The following is a 14,923-nucleotide window of genomic DNA, read 5'->3' on the forward strand; positions in this document are numbered from 1 at the left end:
ATTGGGTCACACCGCACGACGTCACGTGCAGGAAAAAAACACCCAGCTTGCACCGTCGCAGGCAGAGTGTTCGTTGCTGCCGGCTGTTGCAAGGATTTAGGCAAACGCCGCGAAAATTCTCTCTTGCAGCGCCCACTCTAAAACTCGCCGATAACACCGCCGTCAGCCTCTGCCTGTCAAAGCTTTCACGCGGTGTGTTGAGTTTTTTTTAATTGTCATCGCCATCATCATGATCATCACTGCAAAGGAGGCTACTAAGGATATTTCCAGAAAGCACTTTTCCTCTCCCCCCCCCCCCGTCTCCTGCTCCCTCTCCCTCCTCGCCGTAGCGCCGCCCCCGTCTCCGTGCCCGCGGTGCGCCAACATGGCCGCCCGCTGGCCCGCCACCTCCCGTTTCGGTGGTGAGCCGTCAGCGGTGATTGATGGATTCGGTGTCGCCGGCGCTTCTGCTGAGACTTTGTTTATGGCTCTAGCGCCGAGGAAGACTCCATTGTTACGCGCCATAAATAACGGCAGCGCGGCCCTCGTGCCGAACGCTGCTCAATGGCGCGTCCGCAAATGTCCGCACGCTCTATCGCGCTCCTTTTGTGCGCAAAAGTGCAACGCAAACCTCTCCTGTCTCATCATCGTCGTCGTCGTCATCACGGGCGGATTCGCGCTGCGCAGGAATGGGACATTAGGCTCCTCGTTTGGTGACATCAGTCACCGGACTCACCGCTGTGCGCCGCGCTCTGCCGCCGCGATATTTAATTGGCGCGGACGAGGCGGTAGGGTGGCTTGGGGCTGCGATAACCGCGCCGGAGCACTGAGCCAGCACCGCTGAGTAGCGGTCGGGCTTTGGTTATAGCAAGCGGCAGCCGTCGAGCTTCTGGGTTCGAATCTGGGTCTCGGCCGCCCGGGATTCACTCGGGTTCTCATATTTCTTGCACAATTACAACCAATAAAGTTTTTTTTTTATTAACTCAGGATATTCCAACTCTGAAATGAAAATTGCATCACCGTGCAATTACCAATCTTTGCAGAGCATATGTAGCTGTATAAAAGTATGCCTCGAGTTTGAATGAATGCACAATATGGCCAGGTGGCTCAGCGGTAGAGCAAGCGGCAGTTGTCCTATGGATAAACATGTTCCCACCATGCGACTGTGGAATTTCCCCCACAAACCCAGATAGGCAAGCAGGACGTGCGCGCCGCGTCAGTGCTCATTTGAGCAGGAGATCACTCCGACTTTTCCGGCTCGTATGAATCAGGAGGCAATTGAAAGAGAGACTCCGAGTTCGCTCTGTGCAATCAACTCCTGGGGCGGTGATCTGGCACCGAGTGGTGCGTTGCGAGATGGGCGAGTCGATGGACGCGTCTGTGCGTTGTGACGCGACGCCGCGTGATTGGTGGGTGGTGCTGCAGGTTAGGGGTGTCAAGGGCCACCCTCCCATGAGGCTCCTCAAGTGGTGGTTTTTAATCTTCTTCAAATTGGCCCTCATCAATATCCAGGGACAGTACGAAAAAAAAAACTCCCCACTTTAAATCAAGACGTCTGCTTGTCACTGCTTAAAATAAGACCAAATTCAGACACTTCATTTAATATTTATACTGTTTATAAGGTTCACTCGACGAGGCGTGAGTTGTGACGGCTTGGGGAGCCCTTCATCCAGCAGTGAATTGAACACGCCTGCTGACGATGATGGTTAATCGATGATGATGTTTAAAAAAAAAAAATGAATCGGCTGAACATGGCCATACAGAGGCCCGCGTGCAGCAGGGAGCCACGTGACCCACGTGCGCGGTGGGGACACACAGAGGGCTGCCGCTATTACCGCCAACGCGGCAACGGCGGCGCACCCTCCCGGCGTGCCAGAGCAGCGCAGCGCCGACTGTCAAACTGTGCGCGCGCCGCTGTGCCGGGGCGCACCTTGTAATTCCCTCCTCTCCCCTCTGTCATGAGCTGCTGTCTGCAGCCGAGAGAGAGAAAGAGGGAGGGGAAGAGAGTGTGGCGGGAGGGGAGGTGGGGAGAGCGGAAGGAGCATTGGCGCAGGGGCCGTTCGGACTCCGCGAGGCTCTCACGCGGAAGGAGGCGTCTTTTTAAAAAGATACCGCCGCTGCAAATGTTAGCAATCGCCGGCAATTGGGGCGATCGTGCCGTACTTTTGCCCACGTCTTTTCAGAGCGTGGGCAAAAGGTCCCTCCGAGCGATCTGTGAAAGCGATATAAATTTTTCATGAGCTTGTTGTCGTTCCCCTTGGCAATATAATTAAATATCCCTCGTAGGGGCGGCGATGGGGCAAGGTACAACCCCGCCCTACCCCACATAAAGGTCAGGATCATCTTCCCGAAGGGGTCAGGGGTCACCTCCCATAATGGTCGAGGTCACACCAATGATGTGCTTCTCTTTAAGCGTTACATCTGCCGGTCACTGAAAGGGCACGCGCGGTTACGCTGGCTGCTGAGATAAAATATCTTTCAGGCCCGGGATTTGTGTCTGTGTTCAGCTCACGTGATGAGGCTCCTTCCTGGACTTTAGTTGAGAATGCTGTAATTACGGTAGCTGATTGTCCAAATGTTTTATGTTTTTATTATCTTACAATATACATCCTGGATGAAGGTAAAGCTGTCCCCACACCTTGTCGGTCTGGAAGTTGTTGGACTCTACTTCACCACACTGGTCACCGCGAGCTGGTGAAGGGAGGGATCCAGGGCGAGCGCAGAAAAACTCACCATCGATGTTAGCTGTGGCAGGGAGTCGAACTCAGGTGAAAGGTTGCATAGTGCAGTGCAGTGGCTGGCCCGCTGCTCCTCCGCTCAACGTTGTTTAAAGACGAGCAATAGCAGCAACATTCACGAAACATTCAAAGTAGGTCAAATTCAAGATGTAAGTGACGAATAACATTGTCCCAAGTCTTACAACAAGAGCTTGTATTCCCTTCAGATGGTAAACAAAACCACCTGAGCTGCGGCGTTCAGCATCGCAGATGTCCAATCTGTCCGATCGTTTTGTTTCGTCGGTCGCATTTGGCAATGACTCTTGCTCCCCCCGCCGCCCTCCTAACCGTGCCTCGACACGGCCGCGTCCCCGCGCGTCTGTAAGGCGGCAGACGGGCCGGCAGGCTTGATGGCTCTCGCCGCGGAGCTACAAGCTCGTTGATAGCGTTCCAGCGGCGCGTTATTACCACGGGGGGCGAGCGAGCGAGAACATCGGTCTCGGAGGCGGCTCGCCAACGCCGGACCACCTGGTGGCAGCGGGCGCCGCCCCCGTCCGTATTCAATTGTCGTGGCGAAAAGCTCGGAGGTGTAACAGCCTCCTCGGCGTGGGCCTATAGGAATTTTAATTGTGCGCGTTGAAGCTCGAATATTCTTCGCACAATATTCTCCTCGATGCTTATCGGGCTTATGATCGTTGAACACATCGCGATTTTCTGCATCATCTGTCCACTCGGTCTTTAAGTTCTCGAAGCAGAAAATTGGGTTTGTGGTATAAAATGAAATAAATCATGCGGTAAAATGGGCCCGATTAGCGGCTCGTCTGCCGCTCCCATCCCGAACGGGCGTCTGGTGCGGTTCCCTCGGTGGGCGGAGAGCCCCTCGGAAGAGGGCCGACGATAATCCGCCACTCACCGCCACCACAAATAATATATATATCGATCTCGTGGACAATTTGCCGTTTTGATAATATACACATTTCATTGATTTTTATTTCTTGAAGCATAGTCGCTGGCTTTCATTTGTTTTGCGCGTTTGGAAAAAATTGCTTACACAGAGCATCGAGGCGTCTGTATTGTTAACAGCTTTGTCTCGCGATGATTCACAGGCGAGCGATCCACCCACCGCCAGCTCATTTCACGTTGCGTGTGCCGAGCGCTCTGCAAGGAGACTCACCGTACCGGCGAATGCACCGCGCGTGTGGCACGAGAAATTGGGGACGGCGCCGAAAGTGTCACGGTTCGCCTGGAGACGAATCCGGCTGCAGTTCTCCGGCCGATTTACCTTGCACGCATTGCGGCACGGGTACTACGCCGCAGGTTAACGCGGCCTATCTAGTCGCGGTGTAGCTGAGGGATGACTGTCAATCACGATTGCCTCCTAACGGAGAGAACGTTTGGCTTGATTGCGAGTGAGGGTTGTGGCGACGCTGGTGGTGATGCGCGCCGATCGGTATTTCGTCTGCACGATGCCCGTTTGTTAAAGTCCCCTCTCGGTGTGGTGAGCAGAGCACTGGGTTAAGAGGCGGCTTCTGTCCGGTGAGCAGAGCGGTGTGGCAGATTCTCGCGTGCGCCAAGGATCCAACGGCTTTCCGGCCACCATCTTTCGCGTGGCTTTTCCAGGATGTGACAAAAAGTCTCTAATTTGCGTAATTGGCTCCATCGGTGTACGGTACAATGGAGGTAATTTGCAGGAAAGCTGAATAATTATCTTGCTCCAGGTTTGTGGCCGCACTCTTCGTCCAAGGCAATTAGCAGTCGACAAAGTGTGGGCGGTTACGTCCATTGTGTCCCGGTTAGGGTCGTGCGGTGCAGTTTATACTGCAGCGCGCATTTTATTTGGGTCACACAATAATCACTGCTAATTGTGGAGTATATAAAATCACAAAATAGGTAAGCTGCCTGCACGTCTCCTTCATATATGCGTCTCTCCACGTGAGAAATAAAAGTATTGAGTACACAATGCGTCAGCCCCACGGCCTTCTCGAAGTGCGTAATTATGCAAGGCAAGCTTACTCGACATGCAGTATATCGTCAGCAGAATCAGCCTTGCTCGAAGCAATGCCCTGTGAACGTCCACATGTTATAGGCAAGGATCCTCGCCTTTAAGATATGAAATTGAACAAATTGTTTTGTGTCATTGCCTCATCAGTGGCGCACGAGCACAAATGATAAAATACTCAATGCATTCGGCAATAAAACTCTTGCCTTCAAAGAAGAAATTAATATATGATGTGACGTTTTTGGAAATAGCCCCTTCTTCATAGCGATGACCCTTCATAGCGCATAATGTGGCTACGAAAAGCCACGTCGTGCGGCTATTAAGAATGGCCACGTGATGTGCTATGAAAAGGGGCCATCGCCTGAAACGTTGCCTATTATATACTTTTCCATTCAAGGCCACGGTGCTATTGACAAACGTGTTGAGTTTTTTTTTCTTTTTAAGCAATCGCTCATGTCGCTGTGGAGAATATAAATAACGACAGATAAGCTGACAATCCACCTCCTCAATCAATTGGGTGCCGACATGCTCAGATGCTGCTACACGGGCCATGGGTTCTGGACTAGGGCCACCTGCCCAAAGCATGAGCCTGGCGTCCGTCATGAATGAGGCTATTTTATCTCTCCACCATCCATCGTCCGTCCGTCGGAGAACACTCCGGAAGTCTTTGCGAAAAAAATACAAATCCCGCGAAGCGATCGCTGCGAAGCGTCCCGCTCGGCTCGCCAGCACCGGCGCCCTGAACCGTGCGTAGCTGTTGGGTCACGTTGGCGACGAAACATTTCGAATGAAGCACGCATATTTAAGCATGGATGTATTAATTAACGATCTGCGTGCCCATGTGAACGCGGGCACGTGTGCCTAATGCGCGCCTCCGTGCGTGCGTTAGGCGCGTGCACATTCGGTCAGTGCACAAAAATTACATCTCTTTGTTCGAACGTTTGTGGAGGTGCTCTCCGCTGGTAGTGGCCCTGAATCGGTGATGGGAATGTTTAGATTCTGTGGCTGGGGCCGCCGTGCACACAGAGTGAGGTGAACGTCCATTGGTTCACGCTCGTGGACGACTTCCCTCACATGGCACTCCCATGGCTACACATAGGGTTGTCCGTTTTCCATCTGTCCACCTACTCGCTTGTCTGTCTGTGTGCCTGCTTGATTGTTCGTCTGTCCCTCTGCCAAACTGTCTGTCTGTCTGCCTGTCTGACTGCGTATGTTCCTGTCTGCCTGTATATATGTCTGTATATTTGACTATTTCTGTCTGCCTATTTATTAATCTTTCTAAATGTCTTGTCTGTTCATCTGCATGTCTGCCCGCCCTATAGCTGTCTGCTTACACGTTTGTCTATCTGTTTGTCTGCCTATGTCCTACTTGCCCGCTGTCCGTCAGGCCTACCGCTTGCCCGTCCGCTTGCCCGTCCGTTCACCCGTGCGTCTTTCCCCGTCGTGTCCCTCCAGATGCTGAAGGACATGGAGCGGACCGAGGGCCGCCCCGGGGCGTCGCTGCCTCCCCCGGACTTCGTGCAGCTGGAGAAGGATCCGAAGGGGCGGCACGGGAGGGACATCACCCCGGAGGACGTCGTGTCGGCCTCCGTGTCCCCGCAGGCAAGGGAGTGCGCCGCACGGCGTGCTCGCCGAGCACAGGGGCGCAGCGCACGCGCCAGCAGGTCCCACATCGGGCACCGTTGTCAGATGCGATCGATCCACTGCTGGACGAAGGCCTCTCCCCGTAATCCAACAATCATGGTCTATCCACTGCTCGGTGAAGGCCTTCCTAAGGGGTCTCACCATCGGACTGTGGTCTATCCACTGCTGGGCGAAGGCCTCCCCAATCCGTCATCGTCTCTCGTGGTCTTGCGGCACAACGTTCCGTCGAGCTGCTGCACGTGAGCTGCATTTATCGCTCAGTCTCCACGTTGGTTTAGCTGAGTCGGTGGGACAAACTCAATCGGTTAAATTAAATACAATCAGTCAGAGGTGGTCGGGTCACTCGGACATCAGAGGCTCACTGCGCTGATACCGCTGAGAACCTGGGTTCGAATCCGGGTTTCAGCCATCCGTGATAATTGCTGGGTTCTCCACAGTAGCGAGTTGACAATATTGGCCGGGTCACCAATGACTGCACGAAAAAAAACATAATATTCCTTTTCTTGGTTTTTTCGGCAAAGTCACGTAGAAGGGAAATAAAATAATAAAAATAAAACATAATAAAATGCAATTCTCACGACGTTTCGGCCACAACGCAAGCAGCAGTCCTCAGGTGAAGAACATGTTCTATTTTTTATGTTTATTTCTCTTTTATTTTTATTATTTCATTATTTCCCTTCTACTTGACTTTACCGAAAGAACCAAGAAGATGAATCCTTGCAGTCACGAAAGCTTTAAATCGGAAAATCCATAATATTCCGTTTGGGTTTTCGGTACGCCAACAGTGCCTTTCTTGCGCCACAAGGAGTACGCCGACTACAAAAGTCTAAAACTGCTTACATGGTGGGTTGGGGGGGCGGGAGGCATGGGACGGACCTGACCCTGAAGGCGTGTAAATATACATGCACAGATAGTGATGCCAAGAGCTGCCACACCGTCAATTTCACCCGCTGGATATGAGACATTCCGGTGTGCGGTATTGACTGGGTTTTACTCAACAGTCCATTATCGAGCATCGAGCATTGGCAAGTTTCCGTGTGGCTCAACCGCACGGGTGATGCGAGCGTTCCTATGCGGCAGTGGTTTGTTGTTGCGCCTGTTAATAAATGTGCGTTTCTTCTCGGTGTGCGAGTTAAGTTCAGAGTTGGCTACAAAAGTTAAGTTGTTTAAACGTGCAGATTTTTTAATGCAAGCTAAGATGCTTGGCCTTTGTGATGTTTTTTTTAAAGGTTTTACTTGACGTGTAATATAACCCCCCGCTCAAGGGGGGCTGTCAAACATCGTACGAACAAATTCAGAGATGGAATGAGGTGAAGTGGCGGCGCGGTGAGCCAGCGATGGTAGATTTACACAAGGGGTGGGGGGGGGCTGGTGAGCCAGCGTTGACTGTAGACTCACACGGAGTGGGGGGGGGGGTTGGTGAGCCAGCGTTGACGGTAGACTCACACGGAGTGGGGGGGGGGCTGGTGAGCCAGCGTTGGCGGTAGACTCACACGGAGTGGGGGGGGGGGGCTGGTGAGCCAGCGTTGATGGTAGGCTTACACGGAGTGGGGGGGGGGGGGCTGGTGAGCCAGCGTTGACTGTAGACTCACACGGAGTGGGGGGGGGGGGTTGGTGAGCCAGCGTTGACGGTAGACTCACACGGAGTGGGGGGGGGGGCTGGTGAGCCAGCGTTGGCGGTAGACTCACACGGAGTGGGGGGGGGGCTGGTGAGCCAGCGTTGATGGTAGGCTTACACGGAGTGGGGGGGGGGGGGCTGGTGAGCCAGCGTTGGCGGTAGACTCACACGGAGTGGGGGGGGAGGGGGTTGGTGAGCCAGCGTTGGCGGTAGACTCACACGGAGTGGGGGGGGGGGGGGCTGGTGAGCCAGCGTTGGCGGTAGACTCACACGGAGTGGGGGGGGGGGGGGTTGGTGAGCCAGCGATGACGGTAGACTCACACGGAGTGGGGGGGGGGGGTTGTTGAGCCAGCGTTGGCGTTAGACTCACACGGAGTGGGGGGGGGGTTGGTGAGCCAGCGTTGATGGTAGACTCACACGGAGTGGGGGGGGGCTGGTGAGCCAGCGTTGGCGGTAGACTCACACGGAGTGGGGGGGGGGGCGCCGTGTCTTGCAGGTGTTCGACGAGTACAAGGAGTTCAAGGCGCAGTTCGGGTCGGTCGAGTGCCTCAACACTCGCCTCTTCCTGGAGGGGCCCCAAATTGCCGAAGAACTCCAGGCGATTTCGATTTAAAGCTTTCGTGACTGCAGGGATTCATCTCCTTGGTTCTTTCGGTAAAGTCACGTAGAATGGAAATAATAAAATAATAAAAATACAACTTAATAAAATAATTCTCACGATGTTTCGGCCACAACTGACTTGGAGCGACTATTTAAGCTGGGATGGAGGGGCAAAGAGCGCCTTGCCAAAATAATTTGCATATCAAGAGGAATTTAGCATATTTATGGGAAATACAGATATGCGATTAGTACTACTTGTGAAATGCGTAGGAGGTTTGGCGGGGGGTTTAAAGTCATTATGCCCGTGCATTATGCACGGGCATAATGACTCGTCGTACTTCGCCATCCCTCGTCGGCCCCGCGACGGGCCGGGTCGCTCACCGCGCCGCTTCCGCCGTAATTCACGGAGCCGTGGAATTGCGTCGTCGTTGTCGGCGCAACGTTTCCATGCGCCGTCGCGGATATTTTTTTGCGTAAACGCCCGAGGCGATTTCTCTCGATGACCAAAAGGCAAGCTGAGGGCAAACGCAAATACCGACACGTGCGCACGCACGCACTCACAATCACTTTGACCTTTATAAATCCGGTTGTACGTTTTTTTAAAAAGAGACGCGTGGAGATTTCTTTTTACTCATACGGTCAAGAGTGACGCATAAGTAATAATAACGTTGCGGTTACATCTTTAATTTCTTGATTTATTTCAAATTCGCTTTAGACGACGGTTAGCTGTTTGGAAACGCAGCGGACTCCCCCCTCCCGCACGGTTGTGGCGGTTGTTGTTGCGTCCCCGCTGCGCCGAGCGTAATTACCCCGCGTGTCGATCCCTCTAACCCATATGCCTCGCTTTCTCCTCCGCTGCCTCCCTTTGACTCGTCTATCCCGCCGGGTATAAATCGGTCAATTATCTAACCTGGGAAATGGGACATACCCTGAGGCTTGAAGCTCATTAAAGGATGTCTTCTGTTTGGGGAATTTCTCTTTGCCGGTAGGCAGCATATGGCCCGCCATAATTGTGCGTGGGACTCGCGCGAGGCTCTGGCAGCGCCCGCGCTTGACGCGTTGCGGCGCCACGCCGGGGAATTTGCCGTCTCCCCGAGGGGGCCTCCGGTTTGTCGCCGGCGATTGTTGTTATTTTCCCCGCGACCGCTCGACTCGCGCTTTGAATCGTCGCGCCCCACGTTGGCCGCTCGTCGACTTGGGTTGCATTCATCACGCAACACTGCGTTGTCCCGAGGCCATCGGTTACGCCGGCACTCCTTCCACGAACGCACGGTCTCGTTAAGAAGTGGATACCTGTGCTTACGCACGCACAGGCCCGCGCACCCGTACCCACGCGCAAAGTAAGGGCACTGACATTTTTGTTTCATAAACAAACCTCAGGTCGCCGCTAATTCACAACGCGACGGGTGTTACGCAGGTTGAGCTGGAGAGGGGGAAGACGCTGATCATTAAGGCGCTGGCTCTGGGAGACCTCGACAAGGGCCACCGGGAGGTGTTCTTTGAGCTCAATGGGGAGCTCCGATCGGTGCTCGTCAAGGACACCAAGGCCATGAAGGTAGAGACGCACGATCCAATCGTCGGCCGCGTTTGAGGGGCGCTGCATTTTTTATTCGCCATATAAATTATGTATTGCCGATGTCTCCGCGCGATGCTCTCATTCCTTTAATAAAGAACGTGGTTCAATCGCGTGGTCTTGAAAAGAGTAAAGATCGGCAGCGTCGCCAGGAAGCCCCCCGCGACGAGGGTGGCAAGCGCGGTGACGGCAACGCGCGACCTCGTTGCGTCGTCGCCTCCGTATGCGCACAGCAGGGGGGCCACGCCGCCCTGCGCCGCGTTGGCCGCAATCGAGCGCCGACCTCTCCGACCCCATCGACCGCCGGCCGATGAGGGGGAGCGGCTCGCGCTCGGCGTGCGTGCGTGCGTGCGGGGCCACCGGTTGTCGAGGACGCTGTGCAAGGCCGCTGGCGGTGATGGCTCACGCTGTGATCTCGCGGTGTCCTCTGCTGCTCCTCGCCAGGGTGAGCCATCGTCTCCACGAGACTCGGTGTGCGCCGCAGTCGAGGGGCGGCGGTGGTTGTCGCGCTGCGCTGTGAGCTCGGCGACGCGGGTTCGAATCCCGGCCACGGCTAACGTCGGTGGAGAACGATGTCCGAGCCGGTCCCGAGCTTCCCTGAGATCGACTCGGCCTTCAACGAGTACCTGCTGTGTCAACACGAGTACTCGTGAAACAAAGGCAGAAAGCGGTCTGTGCGTTTGCGTGGTTTCTGCTCTCGTTCACAGAACATGCACGTGCACCCCAAGGCGCTGAAGAGCGTGAAGGGGCAGGTGGGGGCCTCCATGCCGGGCAGCGTGATCGAAATCAAGGTGAAGGAAGGGCAGCAGGTGGAGAAGGGGCAGCCCCTGTGCGTGCTGAGTGCCATGAAGACGGAGACGGTGGTGAACGCGCCCATGACGGGAAAGATCACCAAGCTGCACGTGCAACCCAGCATGAATCCTGCGTCGAATGAAACGCGTTTGGATGCGCTAGCGTCCGCGCACCATTCGTCCGGGAGCAAGGCGTGTGCCCGTTCGTGGGTATCACCGCGGAATTCGAGCATTCCAGCAATTGACACTGAAATTATTACCTCCACCCCCTGCTTTCCGGGGCTCGCAAGTGAACAGGGCAGACAGCGGCACGCACGCGCTCTCGCGTTTGTCTCTGGATGTGGCTCGCAGACACAATATTATTTCACGAGGTCACACGGCACATTTGGACCATTCGAACGGCAGTTTAACCCATTGCATTGACGAATAGTGGAGAAGTGGCGACGGTAGCATTGCAGAGTTTGCCTGAAGCGCTGAACCGACCGTCTGTGAGACTTGTCTAGTGCACGCCGTCTCCAGAGTTAGTTGAGGATTGCTCGGCGTTCCCGCAGAAAGCACAGATTCTCTCCGCCACGACAGCATGCCATGCCGCAACCACGGGTAATTATATGCTGAATTCGGAATGAAGGAAAAAAAGTTTCTAATTACATTTCAAATCCAAAATTTAAACCAGGATGTGTATTAGTCCCATAATCTGTTCTCTGTCTGAGAGGGGATGAGGCGGTGTGAGCTATTTCAACCCTTTGCTCGCAAGAAGACGGAAGTAAAAAGAAAACAGTGTGAAATAAGTTAATGCTGCGCTATATTTTCAGAAGTGAGCAGACAAAAGTAAGAATGCCGGAGGCCACTATCTTATGAGTTTATGCATCGTTTTCGAACCAATAATTATTTTTTTAACCAACTGATGGGAGCTTTTTTGTTTGTTATTTGACCCTTCTTGGTGCGCGTGCCTCTCGAGTATCAACACGGCCCAGATTCGCGACGTTGGGGACAGGGCTCCGGTCTCCATGTCACAGCCACGGAGGATCCTACGGATGTCCGGCTCACAGAGAGTCGGGGGGGGAAATGAAATTTGTTCGACCGTCGGTCATTAGGAATTCTGCCGTGGTCCTTGGCTCGCGGCTGATGAGGAGCTCTGCGATGAGGTTTTTTGGAACACGGCGCACGTAGCGGCGAGAAAGATTCTTGCGAGAAATAATAAGTGGGCTGAAAACTAAAATTAGGCCATGATTATAACAATTATGTATATCGCATTAATCAGTGGGGGCACTATTAAGTAGGAACGCGGGAGATGGGTGTTTCAAAATGCCTTTACGAGCATGACAGTATCGCGTGTCATTTTGTATCCTTACGAATTATAAACACCACACATCAATCCGAAACAAACTACCGATCAACAAATGCTTATTAGGTAATCTCAGCATGAATTTTCCATTGAGCCGTTTAACTCGCCAAAGAAAATGGAGAGCGCGGGCGAACGAACTTATAATTCAGAAATTGCGACCGCAACGGCAATTTCAGCGGCGCGCTGATTTTTCCTAAAATTTATTTACAGCCGAAACGAGGCAACGGCACCGCGTCTCGCTCAGCGTCGGTTGAAGCCAGCCGCTGGTGCCGTTGTCGTTGTGAGGGTTGCTCGTGCTGGAAAGAAGACGAAGATCCCCCGTTGTGGGCCACGTAGGCTGTCGAAGCGAGTGCCATGAGCGAGCGCGCACACAGCCAGAAACCGCGGTCTCTCTTCCCCCGAAGATCGGGATCGCAGCCCACGTCGATGATGACCAATTTTGACGCGATAATTGCATGACGGGCGCAGGCGACGCTTTTACTAATCATTCGCGCGTGTATAATTACGTCAGGCCTAGTCAATCATGTTTACTTTTGAGCTTACAAAATGCTTTTATGTAATTATGTAACGATCGAAGGATTGAAATGAATACGCCGCTCGCAGCACAAGAAGACCGCTCATGTCTGTGCGGAATCGTCAATCGTGGAGCAGTAATAATAATAACAGAGCGTGGGAATCGTGAAGGGGTTATTTAAAAGTGTTCGTAAGTCCGACACTAACACGTGGTATGATTACTTGAACGAAGACGAACGCCTTGTAAATGTCACGCTGTGGGTGTGCGGTCGACATGTTCACCGTGATTGCCGTCACCGAACGGGGGGGTGGGAGTGGGGGCTGTGCCGAATGTCGGGGTTCTGGGTGTCGGCCCTGGTGCGTGCCTGTGCCGGACGTGATTAGCTCCATCAGTCCTCTGGCCACAACGACGGCACCCAGTGGGGTGTTTAACTCAGCGTGTCCCCCCTACCCCCTCCCTGCCCCCCTCCCCAACATGCTTTTGATATTTAAGCCTTGGTAGCTCACAGATTTGCGAAAATCCCAAACCTTCCTTGCCTACAGGGTGGCCTGGAGATGGCGGTACAGTACGGTAAAAAAAAGGATTCATGAATCCATCCGTGCGGAGGTGCGAGCGTCACCGCCCCGTGTTCCGCGGTGAGGTTTCTGTACGGGCTCCTCGGTGTGCCGCCACACAGAGCTGAGTGTTCCGTCACGGACTCTCGTCAAACCGTCCCCAGTGCACGACCCACAGGAGCCCTCTCGCAGACTCTTCGAGACTCGGTGAGGTTTCCCTGGCCCGAGGGCAATGCAATATCCTCCGGATTAAAGGACGCACTCCTGACACTTGCTTTAAAATACAGGGGGTTGGCTGAGGGCGAGCGTCTCTAATAACCCGGCGGGTAGTGACTCTTCACTATTTACTGCTGGCGCCAGTGGCTGCCAGGTCGGCGCGACTCAGCGAGGGCAGCCGTTCGACGAGCTACGTGGCACTTGCGATGGCGCCGTGTCGCGTGCCAAATCCGCGTCCGTTGTCGCGCGGACGAGATGAGCGCGCCGCCGTGGGCTCTTCACGCTGCACTTCATTGCGGTTCTCCGCGTTTAATATCCCCGCCTGCTTTTTTTTCGTCCGCGCCGCTCTCCGTCAACGGCGTCGACTGGAGGGGATTGCGCGCGTGCGCGATGAACGCGGGAGGAACTAAATGAATGTCGCCGTCTGCCAATCGCCCCAAACTCCTTGGACGCAAGCACAGAGAGCGGCTCGCCGTGACGATGATTACGGCGGCGGCGGGGAGGGGGTCTGGACGTGAGGAACGGCGTAGAGATGACACGGCGTTCCAACGGGCTGCCCCGTGCGGTACGAACCACGTCGTGCAAACGCTGCGCCAATCGGCGTGCCCAGCATCACCGAACACATCGATTTGCTCAAGCACCGCCATCGTCATCTTGTCAAGTGATCTCTCCACTCTCTTTGGTTCTTTCGGTAAATGTCACGTGGGTATAAAATAAAATGAATCATTGTGATTTATTTAATTTTATACCTACGTAACTTTACCCTAAAATAAATAATCGTGATTTATTTTATTTTCTACCTACGTGATTTTACCGAAAGAACCAAAGAGTATGGATTCCTGCAATCACGAATGCTTCAAATCAAGATTGATCTCTCCACTGTTGGATGAAGGCCGGTTGCGCCTCTCCAATGTGCGTCTTTAATTGTCGAGCGCACCTCTCCGTGACTTCTTGTGCTCGTGTCGTGAGCACAAGCTCGGTGGCCTTCTGTAGCAAATTGTTGAAAAATTCCCCGCAGTTCACATCCATTGCGAGCGCAATGCCTGCCTGTTGTGGGCCCACCACGACAGCCGGAATCGGCCTTAATTGAGTTCCTCGTGCGCGTCAGCACTGCGGAGACAAACGCAGCCAGGGATTGTGCTGCCCGGCCACGTCACTCCCTCCCCCTGTGCGCCAATGCTGTGACCTCAACAGGTGCTGGCTAGCAACTCTATACCAACAGGGCATTAATATAGCAAGGAAGACATTTGCTGTGTCAAAAAGGGCGTTCGTGTATAAAATATATATATATATATATCACTGGACAAACACACTGCAGAATCGCCAGTGACACACGAGCTCACCCAGAAGAATCCTTATAATGGGTAATATTG

At 53.8% G+C, this 14,923-nt stretch overlaps 1 pseudogene; it reads left to right on the plus strand.

Moving 5' to 3' along the window:
• The window catches only part of LOC144937278 (pyruvate carboxylase, mitochondrial-like), a 72,447-nt pseudogene that overhangs the window by 44,400 nt on the left and 13,124 nt on the right, over positions 1-14,923 (plus strand).

The sequence above is a fragment of the Lampetra fluviatilis genome, chromosome 18 (assembly GCF_964198595.1).
Source record: "Lampetra fluviatilis chromosome 18, kcLamFluv1.1, whole genome shotgun sequence".
Taxonomy (NCBI): domain Eukaryota; kingdom Metazoa; phylum Chordata; class Hyperoartia; order Petromyzontiformes; family Petromyzontidae; genus Lampetra; species Lampetra fluviatilis.